Here is a 14,104-nt window from a genome sequence, read left to right as displayed (position 1 = left end):
ATCTAAGTCATTTCTAACTCTTGTCATTGCACCAGTGACACAAACCAGCAATAACAGTAAGAAACGCCAGAGGAATTCAACACCACATGATCAAGGTCTGATTAAATCTACTAATACGTCTCTAGTAGTACAATTTCCTGTGTTTCCTTCAAGGTTATAGATGCACCGTTTATCTTGAATCAAGATGATGCCATAAAACAAGCAAAAGTTACCTACCAACTGCCGTCTTCGCTTTAAACTTTTCCTCCTGCTCTCCAGAATGTGCTTCCTCTCCTTGTTTTCTCAGTCTTCCCTTTACCTCTGTCCCTCACTCTCTCCCAGTTCATTTACTGAGCTCACTGAAAACTTCTGCTCTCCCACTGCATGCAAATCATTTTTACGACTTCAGAGATGACTGGGAATGAGGGAAGGAGGGAGAGTGAAGGGAGACAGGATGACAGAGGGGTGGAGGAGTAGAGATAATGGTTGGAAGGCAGGCGACCAATGGCCCTGGAGCCTAATGGAAAAAGGGAATCAGGACACACCAATGAGGCGCAGCCTGGAGAGAGAGAGAGCGCAAGAAAGAGAGTCAGAGACAGCGAGAGAGAGAGAGAGAGGAGGAAGCAGGCGAGGGAAGCAGGGATGGAGAGAGTACCGTTGGGAGGAGACGCTGTAAAGCAGACCGAGAAAGACACTGAGGGGGAGAGAAAGCATACAGAGCGAGCGCAGAGAAATAGAGCGAGCGAGAGAAAGGGGAGAGAGAGACAGGGAGAGAGAGAGATGAGAGCTGTATGTAGCCAATGTGCACGGAGGGTGGAGAGAAGCGAGCATCCCAGGCGAGATGAAGACACTGCATATCAGAGAGGAGAACGGACAGAAAGAAATGTTGAAAGACAGAAAAAGAAAGGGGAAAAGAAGGAAGGAGTGGACTTACCCGGGTACCGCTAGTGGCATCCTTCACACACTGCCTCGCAGACTCCACAAACAAATACACATGCACCCACCCCAACGATAGAGGCGCACGCCACGGCGCTGCTTCTGCTGCTGCTACTGAGACTAAGCAATAGCAAAAACAACAAAGGAAAGGACTGCCAAAGCCGACTGGTATACCCTAAAGCAATCGTGCCTGTGTGTGTGTGTGTGTGTGTGTGTGTGTGTGTGTGTGTGTGTGTGTATGTCAGGGAGAGAGGGTGGGAGTGTGTATGAGCATGTGTTTGTTCAGAGAGGAGAGGGAGAGATGGCAGAAGAAACCTAAAAGCTCTCCTTTCTTGATGCTATAAGCTGAACCGATTTCCTTCCCTCTCCCTCTATCTGACTCTCTCTGTACACCGTGCATGTATGTCCTCCAACACTCAATATGTTCTCTCTCCCTCCCTTGCTCTCACTTGCTCCTCTGCTTGCTAATGTGCCCTCCCTTCCCCTTCTCCCTCTTATACATATATTCAGGGCTGCAGACTGTCTGCTCCCAGAGTCAGTTCTTCCCACGGGCCCCGGGTAGAGATGGAGGGAGGAGGGAGGGAGGGAGGAGTGGGAGATAGAGGTGGTGGTGGTGGCAGGCGGGGGTGGGGGGGCGTGAGCTATGTGAAACATGTGCATTTATTTCAAATGGGAGAGACACATATTTGTGCCCTCAAAAAGCCTAAAATGAGCTCCACTCAGGCGCATTATTTGGCCTGGGATCATTCAAAGAGCTGCGAGAGATGCAGGATACACACTTAAAGCAAGTCTGTGCCTGATTGCTGGCTTGCTATTAATTAAAGCTTTCTCTCCCTATTCCACGCTGCGAGGCTGGCTGGGCAACAGAATTAAGAGCACAGAAGATGAATGAGTATTGAAATAGGTTAGTTGTAGCCATGTGTTAAGGGAAGAGCACTGGTGATGCACTGCTCTCAAACAGGAGACAATATTTACAATATAATCATGCTCCAACCATAAAGAGGGTGACATTCATGCGCACTCTTGTGTGAAGGAAAATGGGAATAACAACGTGATGATTTCCATATTTACACAGATATGCAAACACAGAGAATGCTAATTTGATCCCTGAGACATCATCATAATTAGATTATAAATTAGGTTCATTTCTTACCGGACAAGAGGTGCTAATTCATTCATTTTTCAGCAGTGGGGGAGACTCAGCCAAAAATGCAGCAGCTCTAAGGAAGAGAATATTGAGGACTTCTCATATGTTTATATGACAGAAACTACCAATAATATATTCAAATAAATTCATGTTTACACATAAATATTCAGAATAACACCCAAAGACACAGCCTATATTCTGCTCTTCCAATCCGGTATGCATGTATATGAGGCACATTGTTTTGATCTTCCCATAACAGAAAACAAATCAAATGGCATGCAGCAGTATTTTGCAGAACTAACAAGCACTGTTCTCTCCAACAATGCTGCCAGGCAGTTGAGGAAGACATGATAACTACTCTGGTGGGTTGGGACACAGATGCCCTTTGGGCGTTCAATATTAGCAATTTCAAATTCTTATTTGTCTATGTTAATGCCAATTCAGCACAATTAATTCCCCCCCCCCCACACACACACACACACACATTCTTGAACAAATAAACAAAAGGCAGATATGTCCACAGTTAAGGAAAGCCACAGATAATCTCAGGAATCATGACACAGAGTATTAGGAGTACGATCTGGAAATTGATTTTTATGCTGTTGTTTATTATGTATGACGCTCATGTGTCACTCGTGGCAGTGACGAAACAGAAGTCTCAGCAAAAAATAGTTAGAATAGTACAGCAGGGCAGTAGTAGAACCTGGCTGCTGGAGTACCTAAGAGACGTTGAGTCGGGCAGGAAACTGTCCAGGCATTTATTAGACAAAGTAAAAATAAAACAAGGGTGACAATGTGTCCAAACCTGAAAGTCCAAACTAAGAACAAACAAAGTGTGAAGAAGTCGATAGTGAAACATCAGCAGAGCCAAATTTATGCCTCAGGCAGGGGGCCTGTGTGCCAGAGGGTGATGCAGCTGGAGATCTCACGGAATGCAGGACAGTGATGAAGCAGGATACTTGAAGCCAGGGCAGAGAGACAGAACCACTCAAGAGGATGACCCCGGTACCAGTGATGGAGGAGGGGGTGCTCTGGAGGTCAACGCTTGAGCCCCTGACAAAGGAAGAGCCTGAAATGAGGGCAGTTGGTTGGAGGCGCTGAAGGACAAAGCTGGTGCTGGCGATAAAGTAGGAGGTGAGGTCGACGCTGGTGTCGGAATCAAAGGAAGAGCTGATCTGCGCAACCTGAAGGCCCAACTGAAAGGTGGGTGACAATCCTGGTACCAACAACAAAGGAGGACCCCCTTCATAGGGTGGCTCCATAGCTGGAGATGAAGGAGCACCGGTTCTGGCAAACAACCCTGGGAGACCCCAGTAAGGAAGCTGCATTTTGGAAGTAAGCCTGAAGGACCGATGAAGGAAGAGCCAGCTGGTTGGGGGTCAGTTTGGGGTGTAGGACTGATGGTTGGCTGGAAACCATCTTGTTGGACCTTGGAGACAGTCGCATACAGCTGGAATCCATCTGGCTTGACGACAGTAGAACCTCATGCTGGGAGATGGTGGTGATGGCCAACAAATGGAGGTCAGCTGAGTGGGCTTGGGGTGGGGTTGTGGGGGGGGTTGATGATCTGATGCATTGATGGTGCTGGACAGCAAAGAAGGTTAATGGCCATGAGGATCATTGGGGTTATGCGTTCTTCTGGAGCCACCACATGGGGTACTGCTATAAATGGCTGATGGAGCATCTCAAAGTAAGACTGCTGGACCCTGCTCACTAGAGGCTGGTGTGGTTCAGCAGGACTTGACCAATGATGGAACCAGTGGTGAACTGGCCAGCTCAGAGCAGATAGAAAAAGACTTGTCACCAGAGACTGAGAACAAGTCCAGCTGCAGGATCAACTGACTGAGACCTGGACTAAGGGGACACATCCTCTGAAACCTCTGAAGCCCCTTGATTTTAATTAATTGTCCAAAACATCATTACGCCACCACAGAAACCTTACAACAAACCAGCATAGACAGAATCCAGTTTCACACACCTCATTTGGGTCCTCCATGAAGCAAAACTCAATATTTTATTTCCTGATTTGAAAACACAAAACTCCAGCTTGTAAGTTAAACCTACTTTATAGTTTACTGTGCAGTGAAAGTTGTATTTTGTTGACAGAAATAGAAAAGTAGATGTTGTAATTCCTGTAATTCTGTAGTGAAAGCAGCAACATCTGGGTGGAGGACAAGGAGGGGAGGCTGGTGATGGACAGTTCTTGGTGCTGAACAACACTCACGACCAGAGAGAACCGTTGCGGTCAGAACTCTGCTAAACCAAGTTGCAACTGAGTTAGTAGGGCTACTGAAAATGGTTAAAGCCTTGCAATGATACCTATATGAAATTAACTTTCAAATGTGTACTAGTTTTTCATATTGTCATTTTAAACTGCACTGAGTTGTGAACGATTTCACACATTCTTCCCCTGAACATGTGAGCTGTTGCCTCCTGAGAATAAATTCACTCACTCCAAAATTACATAAAAATGAACATAAATCAGCGACACAACTCACTTTGAACGAGAATGAAGTGACTGGATACAGAGGATGAGTGAAAGAAATGAAGGGCAACGGATGAAAGCTGCAGGAGGGATGGAGGGAACGCGGCGGAGGGATCTTGTTGAGGTTAGAGGTGTTGATGTTGCAGAGGGGAAGCAAGCTGCTGCAGGAGAGAGCCAGGGAGGAGGAGAAAGAGTGATTTGGGACTCGAGATGATAGCGTGGGAGAAGATGAAGGCTTGTTGTTCGGTGGGACTGAGGGAGAAGAGCGAGAGGGGTTGGGGGGTGCGGGGGGTGGGAAAAAAGGGAGCAGGGAAAGAGTGATACCTTAAGGGAGGAGAGGTTGCATTGCTGGTGTATTGGGAGTAAACGGGAGGAGGAATAACAAGCTTCAACCTTACAGTATTGTGTGGGGGGGGGGGTGGTGGATGTGTGTGTGTGTGTGTGTGTGTGTGTGTGTGTGAGAGAGAGAGAGAGAGAGAGAGTGAGAGTGAGTCCTGTGTCTTTGGAATGGGATGACAAATGTGCCAGACATGAAAGACCAGAACACACACAAACCCTAAGGGAGCCACTTCACTTGTGCGCACATGTGCACACACACAAACTGGTAGACATGTACACACAATAGTGTCTTCCAGGGACTAACACACAAATATACATGGGTTTGAATTCCTGTAGTTGTGTGTACCTGCACAGAGAAGATGTAGCTCCTTGCTAGGAACCTATAACTTCAACCCCCAGACATTTTAACTACACCCTAATGGCCATTATCTGACTCATTAAAGCTGCAGTAATCAATATTCTATATTAAAAAAAAAAAAGATCAAATGACGGTGTGTAATGTGAACAATGCTGCTCCTGGGGATGAACCTGTAGATTAAGATTCTCTGATTCTGCAAATATGCACGAGGGGAGATTTTTAAAAAAAAAATTTTTTTAGAGTGCCGACCCACTTCAGAGCCAACGGATGGTGTTACCCCCAGCTCAGGTGCACCCCCACCTCGACGCAGTTGTGCAATGGAGTACACCAGCCGTCAGCCTCGCTAGCATCAGCAGCCATAGCAACACTGGAATAGTCTGACTATGCTCAGTTATTCTCCATCTGAGAGAACACGGCTGTCATAGCCGTAACGATAAAGCTCAAGGTTGGAGTTGATGAGCTCAGTCCAGGTTGAGGTGGAAGCAGAGGTTTGAATTTGGGTGACTTGAAGTAATGACCTCAGTGTTTCTCATATCCTGGTGACCATCCACCTAAAATGTTGGTAGCATAAAGTTAGCTACAAGCTGGAGAGGACAGGTGAACAGGAGTTGGTGGAGTCCAAACAGAGCTAAACAAAAGAATGGATTTCAAATGATCGTGTGAGATGCAAGACTCCACATTCGCTCCATTATTGATGAACGTCTGTATAGCCAATGTTTGTCTGATGTCACGTTCCAAGCGCTTTAGAAAATAATTTTTCAAGTGTATTTTAATTTGCTCATCCCTAAGAGGTGAAAAAGCCACTTTGATGACTTTAAATCAAATGGCACCTCTGAAATTTTACCCCACAAAACTCCTTTGATGGCAAAACAAAAATGTGTTGCAGATATATTTAATTTTCACATGGAATAATATATGGATTCACACACAGAATTAGTGCATACAGTCATGGTGGTGGGCACACGCACGCACCCAATCTCACACACACACCCACCCACCCATGCATGTGTTTATGTAAATTCAACAGCATCCGCATGAGAACAAAGGCATGGCATGGGTATAAACAAAGGGCATACATAAACATTACATGTCTATGCATTATGCAGACACATGCACACATCCAGCAGACACTTCAACACACACTCCTATTTACCTCATGCATAGAGGTAAGTCCACGCATCATTTCACCCCCTTACTCTCTTTCTCTCTCTCTCTCTCTCTCTCTCTCTCTTAGTCCCCAAATCCATGGCATATGACCTTCTGTGGGACAGATAAAGAATGTGCTTATCAGTCATGCAAATGAGGCTGAATTCATTTTCCACAACAGATGGCCCCATAGATAATGATGATGGAGGAGAGAAAATTAAATGTCTCTTGCTCTGTGACCATGGCAACCGCGCCTCTGCGGCGTAATATCAATAATAAGTGTGCCGCATAATAAGGTTGTCAGTCCTGTGAATCAAAACCTCCCGTGATGGTATAGGGCAAGAGGGGTGATGTCGCTCGGAAAGTTTGGTTGACCCTGGAGAGCAGCGTTGGGGGGTCTCATCAGGTTTTATTGTCTGGTGTTTAAAAAAAACAAAAAACAAAACAGAGCTTCACTTCATGGAGCAAGAACAGCATGATGACTTTTGGTTTGACGTTACAGTTTCAAATGAATAGCGACTTTGAGATAACCGAGTGTTCTTAACTAGAGCGGTTACAAAATCATAACTAATAAACACAACATAGGTGCCAGAATCCTTTTGGATTGTTGGTTTATATGCCCCTAAAACATGGTACTTGCTCTGTCTTTTTATCTCTTGAATTCATCAAAACTACATTCCTGATGCATTGTTTTCTGTCTTGTTACATTGAAGATATTAAATTAATAATTTGATCATTTTACAATGTGGGAAATAAGCATGCTGACTACGTTGCTGAGGCATAGACACGCCGGGTGATACCAATCTCATGTCTGTACAGCTAAAGGGAAAATGTGCCTCTTTTTATGTGTATTACCAGTCTGCGTTCATGGTTATTAAGCAATAAAGTCCTCAGTGCGTGCTACACTGAGAAATGGCTAAGGAATTTGTTCCAATACCGGCAGCAGTGTCATCAGATGTGTACAGTGACATAATTGGTGTTCAGGAAGAACTATGGGCCATTCCAGCCTTGGATTTCAACTCTGCCTCTGGCTTGCAGGTGTCATGCTGCTGCTGCTACTCAAAAACAAAACTTGTTTAGCATGTTAGCAACATTTCCAGTAGTACTCACACACACAATCATTGCTCTGTGATGAATGTTAAAGTCACCAAACCTGTGTGTGTGTGTGTGTGTGTGTGTGTGTGTGTGTGTGTGTGCGTGTGTGTGTGCGTGCGCGCGTTTCTATGAATGAGAGTTTTCATCCAGGATGGTTGCATGTCACTTCCACAACTACAGTAGAAATATGGTGATAGAAGCCAAGAGGCTGCAGGCAATGTCTCTGCAACGTGTGCCTGCCCCAGTGACTTTTGACAATTAACATTTTTTTCAAACCGTCCTTGCGTCCTAGTGGAAGCTTGTTACACATACATACAAACATTTCGTCAAGGATTTGCACATATATTGTGCTTATGTTGGGTGGCACTGACCTATACCCGCAAAATCTTTCCAGTTCATGTTCCAGGGGACAGTTAGGTGTTCCTGAGATATTTCATCAAAAAGAATGGGACAACCATCGCACACATTTGAGGTGACGGTGACTGTGACATTTGACCATCCATTCATTTTCTATTCCGCTTATCTGTTGAGGGTCGCTTGGGGGGTGGGGTGGGGGGTGGAGCCTATCCCAGCTGACATTGGGGCGGGGTTCACCCTGGACAGGTCACCAGTCCGTCGCAGGGCCACCAGGAGTGATTAGGGCTCAATAGCTTGTTCAAGGACACCTAGATATGGTCACCAGGGGAAGTGAGGATCAAACCAGCGACCGCTTCCTGACATATATACACATACATTTATATATTTAAAATATGTGTGGTCAGTTGTGCTCTGATATGCACACGGCTGAATTAAATGAGCTTTACAATGTTGTACTGTTACTCTTTTTCTGAAGTTTTGTTGGGACCACAGGTAAAGGTGATCTTGGCTCTATTCTGGGATGAATTGACAACACTCCCTGTGTGACATTCAACAAATAAAACTGCAGTCGTGTTTGGGGTCTACCTTTACGCCAAATGATTGAAATATGAATTGATCCCCGCTCTCATTATTAAGCTTAATAGCCACAAACTCTAAGGAAAATTGAAAAATCATAGAGATAATGCAACTAGATCAGCATGTATCACTGAACACAGTTGGGGTCTTATTCTAGTGTTCTACATTTCTATGCTTGAGTCTTGGAAGCAAGTTATTCAGCTACTTTCACTTTGTGTACCACTTTTTAATTGAAAAGCATAGTTTGACAGGCAATAAAACTCCTATTCTACTTCAAGGTTATGGCTTGAAGAAGGGAGCTGAATTGGATGCATGTATAAGCTACAGTTTATGCTGCTCTTATCAGTTAGTGCAGTGGACAAAAGTTTGTGCCATTGGGCAGCACTAGTCCTTCAAGAAGAGTAGAATCTGTAAGATTCAGCTGATTTGATGGTTTACATAAAATGAGACCACTGAGAGCATTTCAGCTCCAATCCTTTTTGTACCACAGTTTGCCTAATTACAGAGTTGATTTATTTACTCCATTGTTTAGTCTCAAGCCCAAGCAACATTGGTTCTGATGAAAATGGTGATTATCGCTCAAGTATGAGCCAAGAATTGAAGTTTCATTTCTCAGAATTAGGAAAGAATGGAATATGTTTAAAAGTACGAGTTAGTGATTTGCAGAAGCAGGGGGGGTTTCGTTTCTACATCGTCTCTTTCTTTATTGACCAGTTTCTCAATCACCGGGCTGAGTACTCACCTCTCGCTCCAGCCAACAATAGCCAGTGACCCATGATGCCATCTTATGTCTGTGAGCCAGTTTTTTATTTTTATAAATACTGTACATGAAAACACCAACAACTTTGATCAGATTCTACCTTCATTCACTTTGCCCTGTGGTCATACTGCAACTCAAACTATGAAGCTTCCAGTTGTTCAAAGGTTACAGAAACTGGGAATGATGTCTTCACCCTTTTGATCATGAAATCCTGCCAGTGTAAGAGGAGATAATGTCACTTGATACAGGACTCACCTCAAGTTCACATTTTTATGATGGTAATACCTGCCTGTCTGCCGTCCCTCAAAGTTTTTGTTCAGGGTCACTGTGAATAAATCTTAGATTATTTTCATGATTTCTCTGCACAGTTGCAGCTTTAAAAAAGTGGCTGAATCAGAGCCAGACATGCATTATGTCTTGCCTATAGCATTTATTCTCAAGCTCATGGGGACTTATGTCATCATTTTTATAAGTTGAGCACCTAAATTTTTAGGTTCAGCATTGAGTTAGTAATGCTAGTACGTTCATTCAGACTGAGATATTCAGGTATCTCAAAAACTATCTGAGGAATTTCCATTAACATTCTGGGTCCCCAGGGAATGCAGACTTCTTTTTCCAGTTCTTCAAGGTCACTTGCAGTTTATAGATTTTTTTTTTATCGTTTCGTGTAGATTATAAACCTGTTTGCACATACCATGGATAACACTTGGGGTTTTGGGGAGAATTTACCTGACCATTGCTGCAGATACAGGTACAAGAGAAGCTCAGGGCATGTGGGCGCTGTAGTTATAACATAAGCACTACTTTTCAGGTTCAAATATTCTAACAAATGCACCCTAAATCATACAAAAGCTTGTGCTGATCTCAGAGCTGCTGATGGCATCAATCCAGTGACCCCGTTAATCTCTGGGGTTACGAGTTGCTGTTATCTTCCTTCTCATCCAGCATTAGTGCCACAAAAATGGCTTTTTACAATGATCAGCAGGACCACAGACACTTGAAAATCAATTTCCACCTTCAAAATATGACTCTAACTCCTCCTGACAAAACTGCTGCATGTCTGCTGGACGCCACTCCTACCAACCATCTCTGATATATCTCCCACCATTGTGCCATCAAATACATGTGATAAATACTTCACTGGCTTCAGGAAGGTTTCCAGCTGCATTCAAACAGGCCTGTTTAACAGCCTTGCCCAGAAAACCCCTAGCTAGTACTGGTCTCCCTACTTTCATTTTTATATAAGGCTTGTAAGGGCTGTTTTCAAGCAGGTCTCAGAATGCCTCTCACAAAATGACCTCCCTGACCCAAATCAGTTGGGCTTTAATAGTCGCCACTCCACTGAAACAGCCCTGTTGTGTGTGACAGAAGCCCTAAGGACTGCTAGAGTTGCAGCTCAGTCCTCGGATCTTATCTAGCCGGTCCTGTCCCAAGCTGTTGACACGGTGAAACTCGGCATTGTGGTACCTGTATGTCCTGAAGTATGCACGTTTTGAGCGTCCTTGGTTTGAATCCAGCATCACTGGGCATTCTTTCTGTGTGTGTGTGTGTGTGTGTGTGTGTGTGTGTGTGTTTGTGTTTGTTTGTTTCCCATCACTTATTCACAGCTGTACCCCAGAGCTCAGTAATGGGGCCCCTTCACTTTGCGATAAGTGACAGACTCTGGTGTAACTGCTTTGCCGACGATAACCACCTATACCTGTCATCCCTGACTCATGCCCCCGGTTTTGTTTTTAGCATAGCATCTAGGCTTTTCTCTTAGACAAATGGATGATGAAATACCACCTTTAACTGAACCTCTCCAAGATGAACATCATAGTATCAACATAAAAATCACCCTTGTTTGTTAATTAACCAGCCACGCTTCAATGACTGGGTTGCATCTGTTTCCGAACCATGCTGTAAGACAAATACTGACTTCCCAGACTCATTATACCACCCACACATCTCTCACCTCGGCTACTGCTGTGCCCTACAAGTTGTCCGATTGCTGTAGTACTACTTAAATTATAAATCTTTAAGTCATTTGCTTTATACACTGAGTGCTGACAGGTCTCACATCACAAATCATTTACCAGTAAACACAGAGTTCTCAGATGCTAATTTCTGAACACAGTTTGGCTTCTGATATGGGGATTTTGTACATAAACTTGGAACAAGTCTAGCATGGGCTTACAGTGCAGTCCTTTACCTGGTCTTCATCTTATTGAATTAATAGTTTTAGTTCTTAGCTCATGTTCCATTGTCTCCTGCTGTGCTTAAGCTTGAGTTTTGCTCTTCTTTTTCAAGTGGAATGAATGTAAACAGACATTCATGGTGCTCACCCAGTACGTGGTATCCATGACGTTCCCTTCTTTCCTGACCTTCACTGGGTTTTCAATGCCAATGCAAATGTCATCATGTCTGCATGCTAACGTAAGCATGCTAAATGATGATAAACTCCTTACTAACATTGCATGTGCGATGCTGTACATCGTCACAGAGCCACTAGCATTTCTGCTAGACTATACTTGTAAGTAAATGTTTAATCAACACATATTTTGTGACATTCACAGTTTGCCAGTTTAATAATTTCTATTAGTTGCAGTAATGTGTCTGTTTTACCATAACCAGCTCAGATAAAAAAAAACTGGACCATGAATCTTCAGCTAGCTGCTTAAATGCTAATGTCTGTCTAATACCATCCTCACTTGATATCAAGTGCTGCTTGTCATGCACATCATCATCCAGTGGTTGTCAAACATTTCACCCTGAAATAACCATGTCAACCTCAAGTTGGTATGACCCACTCATGACATGCACGGGGTGTGTACAGCAGCTTGTCTCTGGTAATCACACGCAACAAACTTCTGAAACTACTGATTCACTAGAGCTGCAGTCATTACACACCAACCATAATAGACGCTAAAGGCTGGCGGCCTCTTGTGCTTCTCCAAATATAAACCCATCTGGAGGGAGGGTAAAGACTGGATGACTCATCAGATGATTTTCCTTTGCATGGGCCTCCAGGTCTTGTGCTCCTTCAACCGGTTTTGTGTCTTTGTGTAGTGACTTCAGATATGAGGCTGTTCTGCATGAGATCTTTGCTGTAATTTCCGCCTAATGAATAGCACCGTGCAGAGCCCAGTGATGCTATATCTCTTTAAATGATGCTGTCAACACATCCCACAAAAGCCCCCAAATCAACAATGAATCGATTCTAATGCCCTCGATGTATTGAGGCCTACAGCAATTTATCTTATTTCTCTGTGCCATAGAACTCAATAGTTGGTAAAACAAATAAACAAAAAACAGCGGGCCACTCCATTGCACTGGGTGACAGCTTCCTTCATTTCCATGAACAAACACGGTGGTTTATTTGGACTAAATCCCACATACCCACTGCTTCTGTACTCACTGGAGCATCAAATTATTCTCTTACTGAAAGTAGTCCTCAAATGATATGCCTGTATTCCTTTTTGAATAATGTTATGGGGAAACTACAGCATCCCACTTGTTTTAGAAAATTATATTGTCTTGAAAAACATTTATTTGACCCCATTTTTTATTTTTTTATTTTTTTTAATGTATGTCTTGGCTTGACCTGGGCCTGGAAAAGTGACAGCTACAGGTTGGTTCATACTGAGCAGAAAAAGAAAAACAACTGGCATTGAAATAACAGTATCACAAAATTTGTAATGACACTTGAGAGAAGTCTGCGCATTGAAAAAGACTTTTCACCACTGGTAGAAAAGTCACACATTCTAAGCCCCCCATGAAATCCATCCCTATGTACACCAAATTAATCACGGAGAAATGTTGAAATGACAATGTTCCATAGCTGTACAGTCATAATCCCCCCTCCTGTCCTGTCTCCCAACTATCAGAAGAAGGCAAAAAAAAATACCTCAAACAGAATATTTTGATTCATCCTTTGGAATAAATGGGCTTGGCAGGGAGTCCACAAATGCTTCATGGGCTGACACACTTTTGCTTGGGTTCTCACATTGGGATTAAGAGGAAAGACCAAAAAAAAAAAAAAAAAAGGCTTTTATTTTGGTGGTTTTGAACAAAAGAAGTTTGACATATCAATGTTAAAATATTACCAACTTTTATTCCTATAAACCCATGAAATACTTCACAAAGGTTGTTTGGCATTTGGAAGCTTTTGTGTAGTGTATTAAGTTCTGATATCACATGCATGTAAACTATACACTATACTGTTATTTACATAAACACGTAATATTAAGTACAAATAAGTATAAAATACAATTATTTGCATGACTTTCTTCACTACTTGACTGTTGCAAAAAACGTTGTCTCCTCACCAATTAATGAGGAAGCTATGAAATTCATTCCTATAATTCAACTCTAAATATTCTTCCAAAGGATGAAAAGATGAACTTTTTTCCTGAGTTTAATTAAATGCTGAGACTGTTTATGATTTTAGCAAATGGAACAAAAATGTATGATTACATTGTAAAATGAGCGCTAATTCAGGGATTGACGGAAATGTTATATAAACCTCTCTTTTTCTTTTTTTTGGGGGGATAATTATGTGCTGCTTCATTTCAGCAAATGCAAAAATGAAACTTCAACAGCGACCGTCTCAAAAACTGGCTGCAGTATAGGCAGTCATCATGACTTTGATTAAAACTAGAAATACTGCATTGTGGTTGTATGTTTCAGTTACCTGTTTCTATCACAGTGACTGGGACCTTTGACCACCAAAATGTTTTAAGTTCATCCGTCAGTCCCAGCGGAATTTGAAGAATTTCTGCCAAAGCATTCCTAAGACGGCAGAGATGTGTCAGATTATATACCAAAGGTTTTCCTGATCGCAGATCTCCTTGGCGATGTTGAAGCCACTCGACTCAAACCCAATAGAAACAATATTGGGCCAGCAGATACGGGGCAATGTTGGCATTCATTCAGGGTGTGTTTCCA

The 14,104-nt window shown here is 43.1% G+C and overlaps 1 protein-coding gene and 1 long non-coding RNA gene across 20 annotated transcripts in view; one reads left to right on the top strand and one right to left on the bottom strand.

The window, feature by feature from the left end:
- Positions 1-1,372, bottom strand: part of myt1lb (myelin transcription factor 1-like, b) — a 97,004-nt gene extending 95,632 nt beyond the window's left edge. For 7 of the 9 annotated variants that reach the window (XM_086182073.1, XM_086182082.1, XM_086182080.1 and 4 more), the window contains exon 1: positions 217-661. The gene's annotated coding sequence lies outside the window, so the exon portion shown is untranslated. Of the gene's footprint in view, positions 1-216; positions 662-913 lie in introns of those variants that run through there. The other 2 variants (XM_086182074.1, XM_086182076.1) reach the window with 2 other exon arrangements.
- LOC147246829 (uncharacterized) overlaps positions 1-14,104 on the top strand; it is a 97,829-nt gene that overhangs the window by 20,035 nt on the left and 63,690 nt on the right. The gene's annotated exons all lie outside the window — the stretch shown is intronic.

The sequence above is a fragment of the Aulostomus chinensis genome, chromosome 17, assembly GCF_037954235.1.
Source record: "Aulostomus chinensis isolate RoL2024-O1b breed Wild chromosome 17, RoL_Achi_v1.0, whole genome shotgun sequence".
NCBI classification, from domain to species: Eukaryota; Metazoa; Chordata; class Actinopteri; order Syngnathiformes; family Aulostomidae; genus Aulostomus; species Aulostomus chinensis.
This window is presented reverse-complemented; position numbering and strand designations above follow the sequence as displayed.